The sequence below is a fragment of the Thamnophis elegans genome, chromosome 7 (genome assembly GCF_009769535.1).
Source record: "Thamnophis elegans isolate rThaEle1 chromosome 7, rThaEle1.pri, whole genome shotgun sequence".
In the NCBI taxonomy this organism is placed as follows: Eukaryota; Metazoa; Chordata; class Lepidosauria; order Squamata; family Colubridae; genus Thamnophis; species Thamnophis elegans.
In genome coordinates, this window is record NC_045547.1 from 59244132 (window position 1) to 59268298 (window position 24167).

General features: G+C 33.8%; 1 pseudogene; it reads right to left on the reverse strand.

Annotated features, from left to right (window-relative positions):
- Positions 1-24167, reverse strand: part of LOC116511673 — a 108850-nt pseudogene that overhangs the window by 67368 nt on the left and 17315 nt on the right.

Sequence of the window (24167 nt, forward strand, 5' to 3'; positions counted from 1 at the left end):
TTTTTCACTTAAAGCTTAAGAAATAAGAATTAAATTGATGGCAACATTTTCAAAGCTTGTTTTATCCTACCTTATTTTTTCTTTTCACAGATTTGGCTGGATATCTGAAAATAAGTATAAAAATGTAATAAGATTTTAATGTATTTTTATCCTGAAATTCTGAAAATTTAGAGCTGCTAATCCTGGATCATCCATTCTGAATCTAATGATCTTAATGATGCAGCAGAAGTGCAGCCTAGATATCTATGAATCTCTGGCTCTTCCCACTATCAAGTGGACTTCCAGCATGATTCCTTTAAGAAATTAGTCAGTTTTCTCTTTTTGGAATTCTTTGCAGCATACGTATGATGTGTAGACTTCCGTTAGAATCCAAAAGTTGATATGCAAATTTGAGAGCAAAGCTGTACAGGGCACTGAGGATGCACCTCAAGGGTGAATTCTTATAGAATTTTAGTAAGTTTTGGCTAGGAGTATCATTGGTCTAATTCCTAATGAGACAGAATTTTACATGAATTCTAAAAAAAGATCCCCATACCTTTCTTCAAGTGATCCTTCACTCAAACTGCTCTCATCTTGTGGCTGATGCAGATTATTACAAAGCTGTTGACTGACCTTCTGTTTAGAATTCCGCCTTTTATTTTCACTATATGATTAAAGTGTTAATTGTATCAATTAAATGATATATAGCTGTATGCATCTGGAAAAAATCTGAAATGAAGCCCCAAAGCATCTATCATAATGATTCTCACTGAATCAAAGGAATTTTGGTCTTCGCCTATGCTTAAACTGAAATATTTCTGTTATCAGTACACAAACATCATATTTAAAATCAAGTAAAAGTCCGGAAGGGCAGATAATTATTATTTCATTATTAGATTTTTATCCCATGTATATACATTCAAGGCAGAAAACATACCTAACACAGCTGCCTTGTAATTTCCCCACAACAGCAACCCTGTGAAGTGGATTAGGCTGAGAAAAAATGACTGGCCCCAGGTCAACAAACTGGCTTTCATGCCTAAAGGAGGCATGGAACTCAGTCTCCTGGTTTTTAGAAAAGCATTTTAACCATTATAATGTCCGAACTACCAAGACTCGAATTTATGGTCACCATCACTCTTATAACATTCTATAAAGAGTGGAAGATTTCTGTCATTAGAGACCATTCACTACCAGGAAGAGAAAAAGTCAGAATAGTTACCGCATACATGATAACCAATTACCCTCTCAAGTCTTAGGCCTTTCATTTTGAAAATATCTCAAGCAGATACCACCAATGGGGAGTTGAACTAATTGTGATTATGCTAATAAACAAAATGAGTGCTTTTCCTAGTTTGGGAAAAGGAGAATGTATAAAAAAGTTTCTGACAAGTCTTAGAAGATGAACAGGATGGAATCCTGTCAACCTTCACAACTCCTATCTGATCTCCAGTAGAGGTAGTGTCAATTTGCAATAGTTTGTTTAGTGACTGTTACAGAGCCACTGAAAAAAGTGACTTATGACCTTTTTATTTACCATATTTTTCAGAATATGACACACTTCCCCCCGCCCCCCTAAAAGAGGCTGAAAATTTGGGTGTATCTTATACTCTGAATGTAGCTTTTTGGAAGCTTAAAAAAAAAAAAGCTTTGAATATTTTTACTGCAACCTATTGTTGGAAAAATTTCCCGTTCCAGCTGGGAGAAGCCAAAAGATTTGAAGACTCTTTTAAGAAGTACTTTTTTTGTCCGGTTTCTATTTTGGAGAGATAATCCTCTCAAGGGCAAGGCAGAGAGTTCCTGTGACTATGTGATTTCTATTCTTTTGGGGATAATCCCTTTAAGGGCAAGACAGGGACTATCTGAGGTTATCTCAATCGGCTATCTGAGTTATCTGAGTTTTCTCAATGGTTTCCTTCAGGCAAACCTGGACTGGTTTGTTGATTCAGCTTTGTTACATTTTTAGAGGTATGAAGTGCTTTTGGCTGTATGCCCAGACATCTAATTAAGCTTTCCCCAACCTCTGAGGAGAGGAAAAAAGTGGCAAAAAGTGTCGTTTTATTAACTATTGTATTTGCTTGCTTCTCTAGTGCTATGGGAATAAAAATAAATACCTGATAGGCAGAACTCCCCCCCCCCCTATTTTCTTCCCCAAAAACTAAGGTGCGTCTTATACTCCGGTGCATTTTATACTCCGAAAAATATGGTATGACAGTTGCACTGTCCCAAGATCATATGATCATTTTTCGCAACCTAATGACAAGCAAAGTCAATGGGAAAGCCAATTCAGATGGCTTGTCGGATGGTGCTACTGTGTTTCCCTGAAAATACAACATGTCCTCATAATACAGGCATGCCACTTTTTTGGGTGGGAAAAAATTTAAGCCCTCCGCATACAGGCCCCCTAGACAACCCCCCACCTCTGGCCAGGCAGCGCGCCGCTCACAAACCTAGCAGTATCCCAAAGGTGCCAAGCTGTGTGAGCGCCTGTTTGCTGCTGCCCGGCTCCCGCGGCTTGGTGCCTTCCAAATACCAGTGAATGGTGCTCTGCATGGCTGGAGAGTAGGATTGCGCAAGCTGCTATTCCACTCCCGCTCACCCGCCTCCCAGCTCACGATGCATGGCCCAGCTCATTACGGAGCCAGGGCACCTCCACTGCCGCTGCCGCCATCCAGCCTGGCTTTTTCCGTAACTTCCAAACTGAGTCTTTCAGCAGTGGCTGCTCTGGGCACACGGTCTATGGTTGTACGCTCTGCCGAAAAATATACTCTGAAAAATACGGTAGTGAAATCAGTTCATATAAGAAAATCAACTTAATGTTATTACTATACTCACCCTGGACAAATTGCTTCCTTTTTATCTTTTGGGAAAACACTTTCTGCAGTAATATGTCGGATTTCAATTATTGAATGTTTTTGCTCTATTTTCTCATCATTATTCACAGCCAGAATTTCAGCATTAGCACTTTTTTTTCCTTCGGATTCAAATTCTTTTTTTATTTTTTCCTCTTCAATCTAAAAGTGATATATTGAAATATTGCTTTAAGAATAGCAATAAAAATATCAATAAAATTATTTGCTCTATTACAGATTTTAATATTTCAGAACAGCCCTAGAAAAGAATATAATCACTCAATACTATCATTACAAATTAATAATTAGTATGATCTAATCAGAAATAGTGGGAAAATCATATATATTAGTTATAGGAAAAATTAGAAACATACATTTTTATTATAAAAACAGATATTATTTTAAAAAGTGATCAACAACAACCTACTATAGAAACTAAGTATAAGATAGGAAATGTTTCACACAGAGTGTTAGGCAAGCATGATAAGAAATGGAAAGATCAGTTAAGAACCTGTTCAAAAGCCAGTTTCACATCTTGGACCGAATTTATAATTAGTATAACAGTGGTGCAGTTCATTTGTTAATGAAGCAGCACCTATATAAATTAAATTTTTGAGTCTTTGTTATGATAGTTGTAATCATACTTCAATTTCTGAATGTTCTTAAAATAAAAAGGAAATGAAAAAGGTGTAATTTCTTCCCATGTTCACATTAGCATTACTATGCGATAAATGCATAAAGGCTTTTTTATAGTGCTGAAGAGCTGAAATGAACAGAATGACTGAAATGCAAGAAAGATGAAAGAATGAAAGCAGCAGGTACTTCTCTACCTCTTTTTGCAGTTGGTTCTTTTCTTTCTCCAAAGCGAGGAAAGCTGAATGCAGTATTCCCACCTGATTTTTAAATCTTGCAACATCACCTTCTAATTCTTCATCCAGATCTTTTTTGGATATTTGGGGACATACTCGTTTATGATTTTTTGCTTTATTTCCAATTTCAAAATCAGTACCTTTAGAACTATTGATACTGTTATTAAAATGGTATTCAGTTTCTTCACTTGGATTTTTTGTTACACCAATATGTTTGTATACGTTGTTTGGGGTAATTGGTTGATTAGCATCTTTGGTAATGTTGCCATGACTTTGCAATGATATTCAGACATTTTTCTACAGCTGTAGTCCCATCTACATTTCCTTTCAGTTGTATAATCGAATTGTTACTCCTTCCTTCACTGATTTACTTTCGTTCCATTTGCATTATTAGACAGTGGGTTTCTTATTTGTGTTCCAGACATCAGTATTTAATTCCCTTTCTGCAACAGCAGATCTTACATCTTCAATGTCACCCTTTCCTTGAATATCCATTTTATGTTTTGTAGATGAGGTGGTGTTTCTTTATGTCTTCTACTGCACCATAGAAACCATCTTGCTTGGAGTGCTACTCATTTTCTCATAAACTTTAATTTCTCCAAACATCTGTTTTAGTTCTGCTGTAATACTCTTAAAAATTTGCCTTGACTTCCTTTTTTTCATTTGCAACCCACATTTTTTCATATTTTTCTTCCCAATGTATTGAATTAAAATGATTGCAGTCATTATGTGCTTCTTCGCTATGAATGAGTGCTTTAGTTACATTTTCATCATCAGCATATTCAATTTCAGTCTTGTCAGTCTTTTTTTCATGTGTTGATTTTTCTACATAGCTGGATGTGTTTAACAGGTATTTTTCCTTATGCAAGGAGTATGGATGAGAAAAATTAATAAACAAGAACCAGTGTGTTAAATTGTGTTTTAAATGTCACAAAGGGTTGGATTTTGAGATATTTTAATATTTTTGGTTTACTAAACTTTTTTTCAATTATATATTTTATTAAATAATTTAAATGTTTGGAGATTAATTTCATGTAGCACAGTATACCATAATTAAACTTAAAATAGGTTTCCTTTTTTTGTCATGGGCATATTTATAATTAATAGCTTGTCAATTCCTATCTAGCAGCGTCCCTCTAATTGGGAAGTTGGGAAAAACAGTTTCAGATTCTCCCTATCTATGGAGGTCATAATCGTCAAATCAATAAGTATTCTATATCTGGCATTCTCTCTCGGGATAGGAATGTACAATAATATGTAGTGACTTCTCAACTCAGTCAATATCTCACTGATGGCTCTCCCAAACTAAACACAATCCTGTCTAGAAGTGGTACCAACTACTAGAATTTTATGAAAGTCATATTTTGCAACTGCTGAACGTATCTCATAGAAATGTTATAACATTTAGGTTTGAATGTTATTTTTATATGAAATATCCAAATATGTGTTACGCCAGTGCACAGCAAAAAACATATCTCATAGAAATGTTATAACATTTATGTTTGAATGTTATTTTTATATGAAATATCAAATATGTGTTATGCCAGTGCACAGCAAAAGCGTTATCACCAATATAGACTATAAATACCAAGCATAATCATGTGTCATTATCAGCATTACTGATTAAAAGGACCATAATCCTAACAAATCTTTAAAAACATATGCAAATAAAATTCTAATCTGAGACTGAATAAGGTACCCCATTTGAGATGGGGTAAAAAGATACTCCAGAGAATGGGTGACAAAAAAAATAAATAAATTCAAAGCTGATATCAAATTAATGACACAATCAACCAGGAGCATGACAGTTGTATATGCCAGCCAGGTCTTTGTGAGAGAAAAAAATTATCTCAAGTACCACTCTCAACTAGCAATGCACCTACCATATTTTTCAGAGTATAAGACGCACCTCCCCCTCCTAAAAGAGGGTGAAATTTGGGTGCATCTTATACACTGAATGTAGACCCACCCACCCACCCACCGGCCCCACACCCTTTGGCCTCGGCCTCCCAGCAATTTACCTCTTTGCAACAAATGGGGGGCTTGCGGAGGCTTCAATAAGCTATAGCAATCCCTGCAGGCTCTAACAGTTGATGATTGGGATGAAACTTGCTGTTTGCTCCACATGGCAAATTGCTGGGAGGCAGATTTTTTTTTCTTGTGCTAATCAGGCTCTTTGCTGGAAGGAGGTAAGTCAACAACTATAAATGCCTATAGAATGTTCAAATTATACACTTATTTTTAAAAAACTACTTCATTATAAATTTTAGTCAACTTAACAAATGAAGAAGTATTTTAAATAAATGCTTGATCTGAAGAGGCCCAGGCTATTGTTTTAAAAAGTGCTATTCTTTTAAAATCGCAGAGAATAACTATACTTCCAGAAAGCACATCAATTTTAACAGCCTTTGTACAAGTATAGTCTGAAATATAACACTACAAATGGTGTATATTGTTTGTATTGTTTATTGCAAGGAGGCAAATTGCTGAGGCAGAGGCAGATATTTTTCCCTTGTTTCCTCCCCAAAATCTAGGTGCGTCTTATACTTCAGAGCGTCTTATACTTCAAAAAATATGGTAAATTATTTAAATTCTTGAATTTGAAATGTTAATTTCCAATTGATCAAATTCATACCTACAGTGTACCTTTTTAGCAGTACAATAAAGCACAACTCAATCTAACAGAATTTCATAGTATTGCTGAAAACCTTACAAGATGCAAATTTACAATTGTTCCATTGTTCTGCTGCTGGAGGAATTACTTAGTTGAGTTTGCACAGTAAAGTAACCCCATAGAAATAACTCCAGTGAAAACATGTGAAATTTAATCTGCAAGGTAGAATCTTTCTAGTTTAAGTAGGGTAGTTTTAGGGCAGGTAATGGTTCTCTCTAGGAACATCTTTATGAATAAAGCTCCCAGGGGTATCTGTTAGCTCAAGAATAGGTGTGTTTGATTAAAAACAATTCATTGGTTCTAATAATTTCTATAATTTCCAAGCAAGTAACATTTCATCAAAGACTTTCCTAATTTGAATGTCTAGACTTCCTCTCTCAGGCTTCTCACAAATTCCCCATTGCTGAGGAACCCAAGAATTAAGTCCATGAATTTGGAATACGAAGACTGAGGAAGGCCACCTATCATGCCAAGAAGGAATCTTTAATATTAAAATTGGGTGTGGATAGACAAAGGACAGGAATATCATCTTATATTTATTTGTATAATAAATGATATTAATTTATTTTTATATAATTAATCAGATTGGGAAAAACATATTAGAATAAGAAAATTAAAACTGTGTGCTTTGGTGACAAGATATGTCAGGAAACATGTAAGGACGTAGTATGTCTTGATGGTTTAATATACAGGGAATCATATAAATAAGGGTTAAAGGCCCAATTATTCTATTTAGAAATAGAAACAGACACCGCTCCCAATACCATTTTTGTCCCAAAAGCAGAGCTTTTAGTTTTTCCTTTACATATACATCATTGAGCATTCCATAATCCACACTGCAGAATACAAAGCTAATGATATAGGATTAATATTCTTTCATTACATTTTAATAACTAATATCAAATGTGTCTTTAGTTTCAGAAATGTTAAAATTTGTTTCAGGCACATAATACAAGAAATATCAATATTTAAATGAACCTTTGTATACATACCTTGCTTTTACTTTTAAATTCTTTGATGGTTTTGTGTTCAATATATGCTGACCTATAATAAATGTTGAATAACATATTATAATTTGCTAGTTGATTTGCATTTTCCAAGATATGTTTGACTTGAAATGAGATTGTATATAAAACATTGTTTCACAGTGAAGGTGCATTTTGCATATTATCAAATAAAAAATTCCCAGCATAGCAAGGGAACCTAGCATATGAACAATAATGTCCTTTATTTACAGATCAGTGGTATTTATCTGTTAATTTCCTACTCACATTTGTTTGTTTTACAAAGCATTAAAAATATAGAGGTGGATTAACTTTTAGCATGTATCTAAAATCTATTACAACTTATTTTTGCCTAATTCTGCAGTTCCATGCTGTCCCTCATACACCTTGAGTAGACGGTATATATTCATAAGATATGAGATGCTTCTCAATATTACAATACATTCAGAAAGCATTCGACCACCTGCACTTTTATCATTTTTGTTATGTTAGCTGATTCTACAGTTGTTGAAATTCATTTTTTCTCATTAATCTACATCAGTGTTTTTCAACCTTTTTGTGCAAAGGCACACTTTTTTCATGAAAAAAATCACGAGGCACACCACCATTAGAAAATGTTAAATTTTTTTAACTCTGTGCCTATATTGACTATAGGCAGCAATGTTCCTCTAATTTTTTTTCAGTGTGAGCAGAAAAGTATAGTGTTTGAGCGGCACATTTTCATGTCTGAGCACCTGAATTTTTTTCATAGATGTTTCACAGAGCAATTGATTTATAAGATCTGAATTGGAATGGAGAAAAATGGTTTTGTGCTGAGTGTGTATGGTTGTGCGTTGTGGTATGTGGGTTTGACTGTGAGCGATGTTCCGGTAAGGGAACTGTGCCTATTTAGAAAAGAAGGTAAATTATTGCAAACATGATATATGTTTCTAGAGAGAGAGAGAGAGAGAGGGAGAGAGGGAGGGAGGGAGGGAGAGGGAGGGAGGGAGGGAGGGATGAGAGAGGAGAGAGAGAGAGATGAGAGAGAGAGAGGAGAGGAGAGAGAGAGAGAGAGAGAATCCATCCTTCCTTCAGCCCAACACACTCTCGCTGGCATCCCGGCCAGTACGAGAGGACTGCAGAGGGTCTCCCTGAGTTTAGGGCAGCGAGTCAGGGCTGGGCCAGCTTGGGCACTGCAGAAAAGCAGCGGCAGCCAAAAGGGGAAGGGCAGGAACAGCCTGAAGCCACCCCCACACCAGCTAAACTAGAGTGGGTGCTGTGGGCTGCAGGCGGCGGGCGAACAGGAAGGGAAGCGAATGGCAGCCAGTATCCCTGCCTTCCTTCCTCCCAAAGCCGCTTCTTTGCCAGCCTCTCAGCTGATCGGTGCCAGGCAGCCCCTGCGGGCAAGCGCTGCCGGGGGGAGATCCGGGGAGAGGAGGGAAAAGGCGTCCCGAGCAGAAGTTTTCCCTTCTCCTCCCCCCTCCCCACGCTGACTTCTCCCCAGCAGTGCTCGTCTCCAGCCGCAGCAGCCTTGGCGGCCCACAGGGAGACTGAAAGGGGCGCAGCGCTCTCCAACCGCCGAGGAAGGCAGAGGAGCCGGCCCTGGGCTGTTGGGAGAAGCGCCCTAACCCTCCCTTCCCTTTGTCAGCCGCCTGGCAGAACGGGGAGATTTCTGACATTTTGCAGCTGGAACCAGCCAAGCGCCCTGCGCACATCGGCCGCCCGGGAGCCCCGAGGCTCTCCACCACCGTCTCCGGAAGCACCAACGGCCTCCCGGAGAAGCCGGACGTGGCTTCAGGGAAGCCCCCGGAGGCTGCAGAGGGCAAGAAACGCCCCCAAAGGGCCACCTGCAAGTTCAGACATGATCTGTCTCTGACTTCCAGGGGGCATCTAGGAGGGCGGGGAGGCCATTTCTGCCCCCCCCCCCAGGCTTCAGGAAGTCTTTGGGGAGAGGAAGTCCATGCGTTTTCTCTGTGTGTGTGTGTGTGTGTCGCATGCGCAGTTGGGTAGGGAATGGAGTGGACACGTGGGGGACCAATGGGAATTCTCCCTTCTGCAGCGTCATCGGTCTCCGGGCAGAGTTTTCCTTGATTTCACCAATCAGAAATCAGAGTTCAGAAAGGAGGGGAAGGGGGATATTTCCAGTCACATTTAAAGACATTCAAAACACTGCGCTGCACTTTGAAACTTGTGCGCGGTGTTTCTTTGTTACCTGCGCGGCTGCTCACAGCGCGCAGCTTAGAGCGAAACGCTGATAGGCAGGTGTTTTTCCCATGGCACACTTACACTATGCCACGGCACACTAATGTGCCGCGGCACAGTGGTTGAAAAACACTGATCTACATTCAGTATCCCATAAAGACAAGTGAAAACATAATTTAGAAACGTCTTTATATTTATGAAAAAGATATAACTGAAATATCACATTGGGATTAGTATTCAGATCCTTTGCAACACCACATGAAGTACATTAGCTCTGGTACCTCCATTTCTCTTGATTGTTGCTGACATGTTTCTACACCTTCACTGGAGTCACTATGGTAAATTAAACTGATTGGACATGATTTGGAAAGGAACACACCTCTCTATTAAAGGCCTCACAGCTGATAAAGCATAGTGCCTGCAGAGCTCAGAGACAGGTTTATTGCAAGGCACGAATCTGGGAAAGGCTACAATAAAATTTCTGCTGTCCTGAAGGTTCCTAACAGCATAGTCGCCTCCATCATTCTCAAAGGAAAGATGTTTGGCACAACCAGGAACTGGCCCCGTGGACAAACTGAGCAATTGGGAGATAGGAAGAGAAGTGACCATGAACCAATGGTTACTTTGAGTGAGCTCCAGAGATCCTATGTGTAAATGGACAGAATTCCAGGTGGACAACCCATCACTGCAGCCCTCCACTGATCTGGGCTTTATGGCACAGTGGCTAGACAGACCCTCTCAGTGCAAAACACATGTAACCCACTTGGAGTTTGCAAAAAAGCACCTGAAGGACTTTCACACTGTGAGGAACAAGAGTCTCTGGTCTGATAAAACCAAGATTGAATTGTTGGGCCTCACTTCTAAAGAAGTCTGCAAGAAACCAGGCACTACTCATCAACTGCCCAACACCATCCCAACAGTAAAGCATGATGGTAGCATCATGCTGTGGGGGTGTTTTTTCAGTAGCAGGGACAGGGAGACTGGTCAGGGTTAACAGAAAGCTGAATGGAGCAAAATACAAGGATATCTTCAATTAAAACTTTTCCAGTTTTCAGGACCTCAGACTGGGCCAAAACTTCACTTTCAACCTGACAATGATCCTAAGCACACAGGGAAAACACAGAAATTGCTTAGGGATAACTCTGTGAATGTCCTGTAGTGGCCCAGCCAGAGCCCTGACTTGAACCCTATTCAACATCTCTGGAGGGACCTGAAAATGGCTGCCTGACAGTCACCATCCAACCTGATGAAACCCTTTGTAAGGAAGAATGGCAGAAAATTCCCCAATCCAGGTGTACTAAACTAGTTGCGTCATATCCCAAAAGGCTATAGGCTATAATTGCTGCCAAAAGTGCTTCAACAAAATACAAAGTGAATGCTTATGCCAATGTGATATTTCATTTTCTTTTTAATAAATATGCAGATATATCTAAAATTCTGTTTTCACTTTGTCATTATAGAGTACTTAGTGAAAGTAATGAGAAAAAATGAATTTCAACAATGGTAGACTCATGCTACAGCATAATAAAATTGACAAAAGTGAAGGGGATCTGAATATTTTTTTGAGTGCACTGTACTTCTGAATATCATTTTAAGATGCTAAAAAAATAGATGTGTAAAAAGGCAGAAATTACAGTTTCACCAACAGTTTCATGTATCTAGCTCCTGATACACATTTTCAGTCTGCGGTAGTTCATTCTATCTGTATCCATTCTTTTCTAAACATAGGGCAATTTAATATGGAGTATTTTATATATTACTGTAGTTTTTTCAGTCAAAGATTCTATACCTTAGAATAAGTACAAGCAATTCAAAACTCTGAATTTTGATTTCTCTATTTCTTAATGGAGCACAAGGTCTGGTTTCATTGATTTAGACAGCTTCCACGTTTACATGGTTATCCATTAGGTTCATGCAAAGCAATTCAGATTCACCTTCACAAACAGATTTGTAAATGAAGACAAATGTTGAATCTTTCCATCAAAGGAAAAACGCAATGGAATTTGCTTTGTATTGCTTTAAAACTTCTCCTTGTATCCCTGTAACAAGCCAAAGCCAGAAAAAAACTTATTCGCAAGCATTTTGGATGTGAAGAGCTCAAAATGAAAACAGAAAGGTATATCCTTGGGCAAAAATTCCCAAAATTTTGGGTGAGCTTATTGGAGGAAGCATCTTCCAGTAACATATGATAAATCTGACTAGTACATTTGAAAAAAATTGAAGGATCTTCACTTGATTTGGGAAGCAACTTCAAGGAAACTTTGCACTTAAACTTTTATTAAAATGATTTCAAATATAAATATTTTTCTTCTAGATTTTAGCTATGGAATCTGATGGGTGCTGGGTTATTCACTATGGAATGAAGAAAGAAATGACTGGACCCACTATAGAATTCTACCCAGGAAAGGACAACAGTGCTTTATCTGTTTTTCCTTCCTGTGGATTTATTAATGGAATATCAGAAGGAAAAAAAATGTCATCCTCTATCTGCAGCCAATGGCAGCTTTATTAGATTTCAATCTTCTCTAGGAAGGAAAGGGAATTCTTTTCTACAGAAAAAGAAAAAAGCAAACCTTTGCTTTTAATTAACAAGCAGTATAATAAACTATCATTCTGAATCATTTCGGGGTGGCAGAATGTTCTCAGCAGAAGAATGAAAGAAACAATGAATTATTTGTTTCAGATTAGGGTTAACTAAATTGGGATCAGAATTATTCCCCCCCCCCCTCCTGCAGAAAACTTTGATTTTATTAAAAATGACATCAACTACCTTTTGAAGAAATCATATTTTGAGCACGGGAGACTTCCTTCACTGTATTCAGTGTATAAGACACACCCAGATTTTCACACTTTTTTGAGAGAAAAAGGTGTGTCTTATACTCCGAAAAATACGTTAGGTGTTATATGTTTGTTTATAAATAAGAAATAGAATATGGGAAGAATAGATCATTTGTTGTATTTTAAGAGAAGGTGATAAATTACTAAAATTGTTTGTACTTGTGATAATTCTTTATATTTTTTTCTTTTTCTTTACTTTATTCTTTTTCCTTTTCTATTTTTTCTTATCTGCACCCTTCTTTTATTCTTTTGTTAGATATTTTATAGGGTTATTGTAGGAGGAAAATATATAGGTATAACCTGTACATTAAGGCACAACTTGAATCAGGTAGACCCAGGATAAAGTCTTACTAGTTATAGAAATTTGTTTGGAATATATTGGCAATATATATAAATCAACCCACCTACCCCCCCAACCTCCCACAACCCTTAGCCATTCCATTATATTTTCCATATCTAAACAACTGAAAAACATTTAAAATATTTATGTATGTTGATATAACAAAAGGGATAATTTATGATGAATTTACCATTAAATGGTTCTTCTATAATACTGTGCATATGTATTCCAGTTTTGGCAGGAGATGTAGGTAGAGAACTAATAGTTGGCTTCCTGGGGCTTTCTGAAGTACACTATTGGAAACACACATATGTGAGAAACATACATACAACTATAGTCATATACCCATTTTGTTTATCTTTATTTTTCTACAAAAAAGAAAGATATTTCTTAATAGATTATGAAAGCTTTTAATTACAAAGAACATAAAAGCATTTGAATTTGTAAGTTTAGCTTTAAGAAATTGTTGATTTGCATTTACTTACAACTGAAATGTTTGAACAGACATTCGTATTAAGGATTGCAACCGTTCCCATTTTTATTTATTAAAGTAGAAAAGTTAGCTGGAAATAAAATGATTTTTTAAAAAAAATACTTTTACAAAATCTGAATTTCAGATACACTAAATTTCAAATCTCCTTTCTGAAGTACCTCACACCTACTTCAACTAAGAATGCATCCTAGAATGAGTTGGTTATAACTCAGGACCAAAAGCAAAGTGAACTACTAGTATTCAAAAATTTTCAGTATCAGTTATCACTATTCTCATGTGCCATGTAAGAGAAGACACTAGAATCTCATACAAGAAAAAACATTTTATTAAACACAAAAGTATATATTTATAACTTTAAGCATTAAGACAATTCCATAAAGCAAAACTATAGAACATCAGAGAAAGCCTTCAATAATAACACATTTCCAACTATGGACCCTATAACCGTGATGGCGAATCTATGGCACGGGTGCCACAGGTGGCACACGGAGCCATTTGTCAGGCATGCACGGTGTTGCCTGCTGTCTGGCCAGCATGCATTCACGCGCTGGCCAGCTGACTTCGGCCTTCTTTTGAGACAGTTTTTCACCCTTTCTTGAAGCCTTTTAGAATATTACACATAAAATGAAGTAACAATAGTTATAGTCAAATTAAATGATTAACAAGGAGAATAATATATGTATGTGTGTGTGTGTGTGTGTGTGTATATATATATATATATATATATATATATATATATATATATATATATTTATATTTATATACACACATACATAAATTGATTGACAATATGGAATTTTACATAAATTGTAAGTGAGGACTATGGAGAGGATGCACAAAAGTTTTGTACTCAAAGATAAACAATTTTATATAGAATACAATTTAAAGATGTGATATTAATGGATGGTTTGGGATGATGTGATGAAATGCCATAATACAAAATTATTCTAGACTTAGAATATTTCACATAAAAGGAAGTAATAATTGTAGTAGTCAAATAAATGTTTAATAATGATGATAATTCCATGCATATATATTGGATTGATAATATGAGAATTATATAAACTGTAAGTGATGGCTCTGGTAAGGTGGCACAGAAGTTTTGTAACCAACTGACATGGAAAATATTATCCATATAATATATAACATTATCTATATAGGCAGATGAATTCCTAGAATTCTGTATACAAATAAATGGTTTGAAATTAAAAAATATTTTCCTTGAAAAAATATTTTTCTCACTGGCCATTTTGAAAATACAAAGTGGGTAAAGCTTATAAGTAACTGTGTGGAAAATAAACTCAAACGCCTTGGAGCATCAAATAAATATTTTGATTTAACATTTGATTTAACAACATTATTGTTAGCAAGCTAAACAAATATCCATAGACACTAGAAGCTAAAACTGATTAATATGAGAAACAATAAATCAAAACAGATTTTAAAATGGAAGCTTTTTTTTAAATCATAGAGCACAAAAAAATTTAAAAACCTACTTCTGAATCCCATGGAGATTCTGTATACTTTTCCTCTTCATCTTTGTCCTCACCCAAAGTTGATTTAGCTATAAAATAAATTAGTAAATTGTTTACAAAACACTGTGTCCATTATTCAAAAATTGAGATTGTGGCAATTCAGATTTAAAAAGTATTGCCAAATGCTATTCATTCCTCCACCTCCATGTTTGATTGGTTCTGCCAATTTATCATGCCTCAGTCCTATTCTTGTATCACACCTTGACAAGGCAAGACAAAAGAGTTAACTAGATTATAGGGCAATTATTACATTTAAATAACTAAATAATTTTGATAGCTGCCTTCTGACATTAGCTATGCACACTACTTTTACTGAAATATTGCTGAGAAGCGAAAGCAAAATTAATCTTTTTGTTCAGCCCCCAATTTAAAAAAAAAAGTTGTTTTCAGAAAACTACCTTCTCCTTACACAGATTTTCAGAAACCAGCCACAAAAGTTTTTAAACACAGAGCATGAAAACTGATATATAACACTTTAATGAATTAAAGAACGATAGCATTCCAATAGATGTTCAGTTCATAATAAAGAACTTAATTACAAATAGGCTATTTCCAGAAACAGTTTTGTTTATATATTTTAATCTTATAATATTAAACTATATTAAGATTCATGGCAATAACCAATTAATTATTGGTTTCATGAATTTTATGCATTAAACTATTAGCTTAATGAAACTATAATGCATAAATATGTGAAGTGACTGCAGACTAGTTAATATAACTAAAACTTATACCTATAATAAACTATCATTCTGAATCATTTCTGGGTGGCAGAATGTTCTCAGCAGAAGAATGAAAGAAACAATGAATTATTTGTTTCAGATTAGGGTTAACTAAATTGGGATCAGAATTATTCCCCCCCCCCTCCTGCAGAAAACTTTGATTTTATTAAAAATGACATCAACTACCTTTTGAAGAAATTATATTTTGAGCACAGGAGACTTCCTTCACAGGCACGGAGATTTCAGGTGTAACATTTGTTTTTATTAATTGTGGAGATACATGATCTTCCAACATAAACATGTGATCTGGTTTAACACATGGAATACTTTTAAGAGAAATACTGGTAGAATCCCAGTCAGATATATCTAACAACAAAAAAATAAAAAGATTAAAGCAGTAAATACAACAACATACAATAGTTTAGCAACGTTAATCAAATGTATTTTGAAATCAAGTTAATATAAAGATCTATTAGGTTGCCAATATTAACAACAAAAAAGTCTATGGCTGAAACATTCCTACATTTGTAGTATATCAGCATTTGGGTTCTTAAAACATTGATAGGTCCTAGAAACTATTTTGACTTAACCATTACATTTATTTGTACATATCTCAAATGAAAAGAATTCAATTTTCTATAGTTTAACAGAAAAGTACATTACTTTTTTTGAGGATACAACATTTAATTTCATAAGCAAAAATTATTATTTTTTTGTAATATATGGCAAAATTAAATACTTTCAAATGTATGATACATATATATGCATAGTGTTTGAGGACCTTCAATATCATCTGCTTCATCCAGACCAAGTTCTTCCATTAAATCTGAAAGAAATTAATATTAGAATTTAAAATATGTAATAATATGTATCATATAATATTTTAAGCCCCATATAATGTAGTTACCTGATTTTGCTTTTCTATGATTGTCTTTTTTACAACAGGAGCAGGAGATTCACATACCAAGGTTTTTTTGAGATATTTTGCTATAAAGATAATTCAGTGAAGAATAAAATAAGATACCACAATGTAGTAGTAAAAATAGTTAAATAAATTCATGTAACAAAAGTAGTACTAACCTGTAAACCTGGTTTTCCTAGGGGGGGAAAAAGGCAAAAATGCTGTATTCAGTGTATAAGACACACCCAGATTTTCACACTTTTTTGAGAGAAAAAGGTGTGTCTTATACTCCGAAAAATACGTTAGGTGTTATATGTTTGTTTATAAATAAGAAATAGAATATGGGAAGAATAGATCATTTGTTGTATTTTAAGAGAAGGTGATAAATTACTAAAATTGTTTGTACTTGTGATAATTCTTTATATTTTTTTTCTTTTTCTTTACTTTATTCTTTTTCCTTTTCTATTTTTTCTTATCTGCACCCTTCTTTTTATTCTTTTGTTAGATATTTTATAGGGTTATTGTAGGAGGAAAATATATAGGTATAACCTGTACATTAAGGCACAACTTGAATCAGGTAGACCCAGGATAAAGTCTTACTAGTTATAGAAATTTGTTTGGAATATATTGGCAATATATATAAATCAACCCACCTACCCCCCCCCCAACCCTTAGCCATTCTATTATATTTTCCATATCTAAACAACTGAAAAACATTTAAAATATTTATGTATGTTGATATAACAAAAGGGATAATTTATGATGAATTTACCATTAAATGGTTCTTCTATAATACTGTGCATATGTATTCCAGTTTTGGCAGGAGATGTAGGTAGAGAACTAATAGTTGGCTTCCTGGGGCTTTCTGAAGTACACTATTGGAAACACACATATGTGAGAAACATACATACAACTATAGTCATATACCCATTTTGTTTATCTTTATTTTTCTACCAAAAAGAAAGATATTTCTTAATAGATTATGAAAGCTTTTAATTACAAAGAACATAAAAGCATTTGAATTTGTAAGTTTAGCTTTTAAGAAATTGTTGATTTGCATTTACTTACAACTGAAATGTTTGAACAGACATTCGTATTAAGGATTGCAACCGTTCCCATTTTAATTTATTAAAGTAGAAAAGTTAGCTGGAAATAAAATGATTTTTTTAAAAAAATACTTTTACAAAATCTGAATTTCAGATACACTAAATTTCAAATCTCCTTTCTGAAGTACCTCACACCTACTTCAACTAAGAATGCATCCTAGAATGAGTTGGTTATAACTCAGGACCAAAAGCAAAGTGAACTACTAGTATTCAAAAATTTTCAGTATCAGTTATCACTATTCTCATGTGCCACGTAAGAGAAGACACTAGAATCTCATACAAGAAAAACATTTTATTAAACACAAAAGTATATATTTATAACTTTAAGCATTAAGACAATTCCATAAAGCAAAACTATAGAACATCAGAGAAAGCCTTCAATAATAACACATTTCCAACTATGGACCCTATAACCGTGATGGCGAATCTATGGCACGGGTGCCACAGGTGGCACACGGAGCCATTTGTCAGGCACGCGCGGTGTTGCCTGCTGTCTGGCCAGCATGCATTCACGCGCTGGCCAGCTGACTTCGGCCTTCTTTTGAGACAGTTTTTCACCCTTTCTTGAAGCCTTTTAGAATATTACACATAAAATGAAGTAACAATAGTTATAGTCAAATAAATGATTAACAAGGATAATAATATATGTATGTGTGTGTGTGTATGTATGTGTATATATATATATATATATATATATATATATATATTTATATATTTATATTTATATATATATATACACACATACATAAATTGATTGACAATATGGAATTTTACATAAATTGTAAGTGAGGACTATGGAGAGGATGCACAAAAGTTTTGTACTCAAAGATAAACAATTTTATATAGAATACAATTTAAAGATGTAATATTAATGGATGGTTTTGGGATGATGTGATGAAATGCCATAATACAAAATTATTCTAGACTTAGAATATTTCACATAAAAGGAAGTAATAATTGTAGTAGTCAAATAAATGTTTAATAATGATGATAATTCCATGCATATATATTGGATTGATAATATGAGAATTTATATAAACTGTAAGTGATGGCTCTGGTAAGGTGGCACAGAAGTTTTGTAACCAACTGACATGGAAAATATTATCCATATAATATATAACATTATCTATATAGGCAGATGAATTCCTAGAATTCTGTATACAAATAAATGGTTTGAAATTAAAAAATATTTTCCTTGAAAAAATATTTTTCTCACTGGCCATTTTGAAAATACAAAGTGGGTAAAGCTTATAAGTAACTGTGTGGAAAATAAACTCAAACGCCTTGGAGCATCAAATAAATATTTTGATTTAATGGTAACAACATTATTGTTAGCAAGCTAAAAACATATCCATAGACACTAGAAGCTAAAACTGATTAATATGAGAAACAATAAATCAAAACAGATTTTAAAATGGAAGCTTTTTTTTAAATCATAGAGCACAAAAAAATTTAAAAACCTACTTCTGAATCCCATGGAGATTCTGTATACTTTTCCTCTTCATCTTTGTCCTCACCCAAAGTTGATTTAGCTATAAAATAAATTAGTAAATTGTTTACAAAACACTGTGTCCATTATTCAAAAATTGAGATTGTGGCAATTCAGATTTAAAAAGTATTGCCAAATGCTATTCATTCCTCCACCTCCATGTTTGATTGGTTCTGCCAATTTATCATGCCTCAGTCCTATTCTTGTATCACACCTTGACAAGGCAAGACAAAAGAGTTAACTAGATTATAGGGCAATTATTACATTTAAATAACTAAATAATTTTGATAGCTGCCTTCTGACATTAGCTATGCACACTACTTTTACTGAAATATTGCTGAGAAGCGAAAGCAAAATTAATCTTTTTGTTCAGCCCCCAATTTTAAAAAAAAAAGTTGTTTTCAGAAAACTACCTTCTCCTTACACAGATTTTCAGAAACCAGCCACAAAAGTTTTTAAACACAGAGCATGAAAACTGATATATAACACTTTAATGAATTGAAGAACGATAGCATTCCAATAGATGTTCAGTTCATAATAAAGAACTTAATTACAAATAGGCTATTTCCAGAAACAGTTTTGTTTATATATTTTAATCTTATAATATTAAACTATATTAAGATTCATGGCAATAACCAATTAATTATTGGTTTCATGAATTTTATGCATTAAACTATTAGCTTAATGAAACTATAATGCATAAATATGTGAAGTGACTGCAGACTAGTTAATATAACTAAAACTTATACCTATAATAAACTATCATTCTGAATCATTTCTGGGTGGCAGAATGTTTTCAGCAGAAGAATGAAAGAAACAATGAATTATTTGTTTCAGATTAGGGTTAACTAAATTGGGATCAGAATTATTCCCCCCCCCCTCCTGCAGAAAACTTTGATTTTATTAAAAATGACATCAACTACCTTTTGAAGAAATTATATTTTGAGCACGGGAGACTTCCTTCACAGGCACGGAGATTTCAGGTGTAACATTTGTTTTTATTAATTGTGGAGATACATGATCTTCCAACATAAACATGTGATCTGGTTTAACACATGGAATACTTTTAAGAGAAATACTGGTAGAATCCCAGTCAGATGTATCTAACAACAAAAAAATATTTAAAAAGATTAAAGCAGTAAATACAACAACATACAATAGTTTAGCAAACGTTAATCAAATGTATTTTGAAATCAAGTTAATATAAAGATCTATTAGGTTGCCAATATTAACAACAAAAAAGTCTATGGCTGAAACATTCCTACATTTGTAGTATATCAGCATTTGGTTCTTAAAACATTGATAGGTCCTAGAAACTATTTTGACTTAACCATTACATTTATTTGTACATATCTCAAATGAAAAGAATTCAATTTTCTATAGTTTAACAGAAAAGTACATTACTTTTTTTTGAGGATACAACATTTAATTTCATAAGCAAAAATTATTATTTTTTTGTAATATATGGCAAAATTAAATACTTTCAAATGTATGATACATATATATGCATAGTGTTTGAGGACCTTCAATATCATCTGCTTCATCCAGACCAAGTTCTTCCATTAAATCTGAAAGAAATTAATATTAGAATTTAAAATATGTAATAATATGTATCATATAATATTTTAAGCCCCATATAATGTAGTTACCTGATTTTTGCTTTTCTATGATTGTCTTTTTTACAACAGGAGCAGGAGATTCACATACCAAGGTTTTTTTTGAGATATTTTGCTATAAAGATAATTCAGTGAAGAATAAAATAAGATACCACAATGTAGTAGTAAAAATAGTTAAATAAATTCATGTAACAAAAGTAGTACTAACCTGTAAACCTGGTTTTCCTAGGGGGGGAAAAAGGCAAAAAATGCTGTATTCAGTGTATAAGACACACCCAGATTTTCACACTTTTTTGAGAGAAAAAGGTGTGTCTTATACTCCGAAAAATACGTTAGGTGTTATATGTTTGTTTATAAATAAGAAATAGAATATGGGAAGAATAGATCATTTGTTGTATTTTAAGAGAAGGTGATAAATTACTAAAATTGTTTGTACTTGTGATAATTCTTTATATTTTTTTTCTTTTTCTTTACTTTATTCTTTTTCCTTTTCTATTTTTTCTTATCTGCACCTTTCTTTTTATTCTTTTGTTAGATATTTTATAGGGTTATTGTAGGAGGAAAATATATAGGTATAACCTGTACATTAAGGCACAACTTGAATCAGGTAGACCCAGGATAAAGTCTTACTAGTTATAGAAATTTGTTGGGAATATATTGGCAATAAATATAAATCAACCCACCTACCCCCCACCCCCCCACAACCCTTAGCCATTCCATTATATTTTCCATATCTAAACAACTGAAAAACATTTAAAATATTTATGTATGTTGATATAACAAAAGGGATAATTTATGATGAATTTACCATTAAATGGTTCTTCTATAATACTGTGCATATGTATTCCAGTTTTGGCAGGAGATGTAGGTAGAGAACTAATAGTTGGCTTCCTGGGGCTTTCTGAAGTACACTATTGGAAACACACATATGTGAGAAACATACATACAACTATAGTCATATACCCATTTTGTTTATCTTTATTTTTCTACAAAAAAGAAAGATATTTCTTAATAGATTATGAAAGCTTTTAATTACAAAGAACATAAAAGCATTTGAATTTGTAAGTTTAGCTTTTAAGAAATTGTTGATTTGCATTTACTTACAACTGAAATGTTTGAACAGACATTCGTATTAAGGATTGCAACCGTTCCCATTTTAATTTATTAAAGTAGAAAAGTTAGCTGGAAATAAAATGATTTTTTAAAAAAAATACTTTTACAAAATCTGAATTTCAGATACACTAAATTTCAAATCTCCTTTCTGAAGTACCTCACACCTACTTCAACTAAGAATGCATCCTAGAATGAGTTGGTTATAACTCAGGACCAAAAGCAAAGTGAACTACTAGTATTCAAAAATTTTCAGTATCAGTTATCACTATTCTCATGTGCCATGTAAGAGAAGACACTAGAATCTCATACAAGAAAAACATTTTATTAAACACAAAAGTATATATTTATAACTTTAAGCATTAAGACAATTCCATAAAGCAAAACTATAGAACATCAGAGAAAGCCTTCAATAATAACACATTTCCAACTATGGACCCTATAACCGTGATGGCGAATCTATGGCACGGGTGCCACAGGTGGCACACGGAGCCATTTGTCAGGCACGCGCGGTGTTGCCTGCTGTCTGGCCAGCATGCATTCACGCGCTGGCCAGCTGACTTCGGCCTTCTTTTGAGACAGTTTTTCACCCTTTCTTGAAGCCTTTTAGAATATTACACATAAAATGAAGTAACAATAGTTATAGTCAAATAAATGATTAACAAGGATAATAATAAATGTATGTGTGTGTGTGTATGTATGTGTGTATGTATATATATATATATATACACACATACATAAATTGATTGACAATATGGAATTTTACATAAATTGTAAGTGAGGACTATGGAGAGGATGCACAAAAGTTTTGTACTCAAAGATAAACAATTTTATATAGAATACAATTTAAAGATGTAATATTAATGGATGGTTTTGGGATGATGTGATGAAATGCCATAATACAAAATTATTCTAGACTTAGAATATTTCACATAAAAGGAAGTAATAATTGTAGTAGTCAAATAAATGTTTAATAATGATGATAATTCCATGCATATATATTGGATTGATAATATGAGAATTTATATAAACTGTAAGTGATGGCTCTGGTAAGGTGGCACAGAAGTTTTGTAACCAACTGACATGGAAAATATTATCCATATAATATATAACATTATCTTTATAGGCAGATGAATTCCTAGAATTCTGTATACAAATAAATGGTTTGAAATTAAAAAATATTTTCCTTGAAAAAATATTTTTCTCACTGGCCATTTTGAAAATACAAAGTGGGTAAAGCTTATAAGTAACTGTGTGGAAAATAAACTCAAACGCCTTGGAGCATCAAATAAATATTTTGATTTAATGGTAACAACATTATTGTTAGCAAGCTAAAAACATATCCATAGACACTAGAAGCTAAAACTGATTAATATGAGAAACAATAAATCAAAACAGATTTTAAAATGGAAGCTTTTTTTTAAATCATAGAGCACAAAAAAATTTAAAAACCTACTTCTGAATCCCATGGAGATTCTGTATACTTTTCCTCTTCATCTTTGTCCTCACCCAAAGTTGATTTAGCTATAAAATAAATTAGTAAATTGTTTACAAAATACTGTGTCCATTATTCAAAAATTGAGTTTGTGGCAATTCAGATTTAAAAAGTATTGCCAAATGCTATTCATTCCTCCACCTCCATGTTTGATTGGTTCTGCCAATTTATCATGCCTCAGTCCTATTCTTGTATCACACCTTGACAAGGCAAGACAAAAGAGTTAACTAGATTATAGGGCAATTATTACATTTAAATAACTAAATAATTTTGATAGCTGCCTTCTGACATTAGCTATGCACACTACTTTTACTGAAATATTGCTGAGAAGCGAAAGCAAAATTAATCTTTTTGTTCAGCCCCCAATTTTAAAAAAAAAAGTTGTTTTCAGAAAACTACCTTCTCCTTACACAGATTTTCAGAAACCAGCCACAAAAGTTTTTAAACACAGAGCATGAAAACTGATATATAACACTTTAAAGAATTAAAGAACGATAGCATTCCAATAGATGTTCAGTTCATAATAAAGAACTTAATTACAAATAGGCTATTTCCAGAAACAGTTTTGTTTATATATTTTAATCTTATAATATTAAACTATATTAAGATTCGTGGCAATAACCAATTAATTATTGGTTTCATGAATTTTATGCATTAAACTATTAGCTTAATGAAATTATAATGCATAAATATGTGAAGTGACTGCAGACTAGTTAATATAACTAAAACTTATACCTTTTGGTGAGATATTCGAAGACTGCTTACAAACAATATTTTTTTTATTGGCAATATCCTGTTCATCACCTTCTTCATCATTTGAAGGCTTCTCCTAACAGAAAGAACAACATTCAGTGTTTATTGTATATAGCAATTGGAAATTGTAATGACCTGTTATTACTTTAAAGAAGTCTTTAGAATTTATGACTAAAATTTTAATCTATGTGATTTTATCAGGGAGTCATA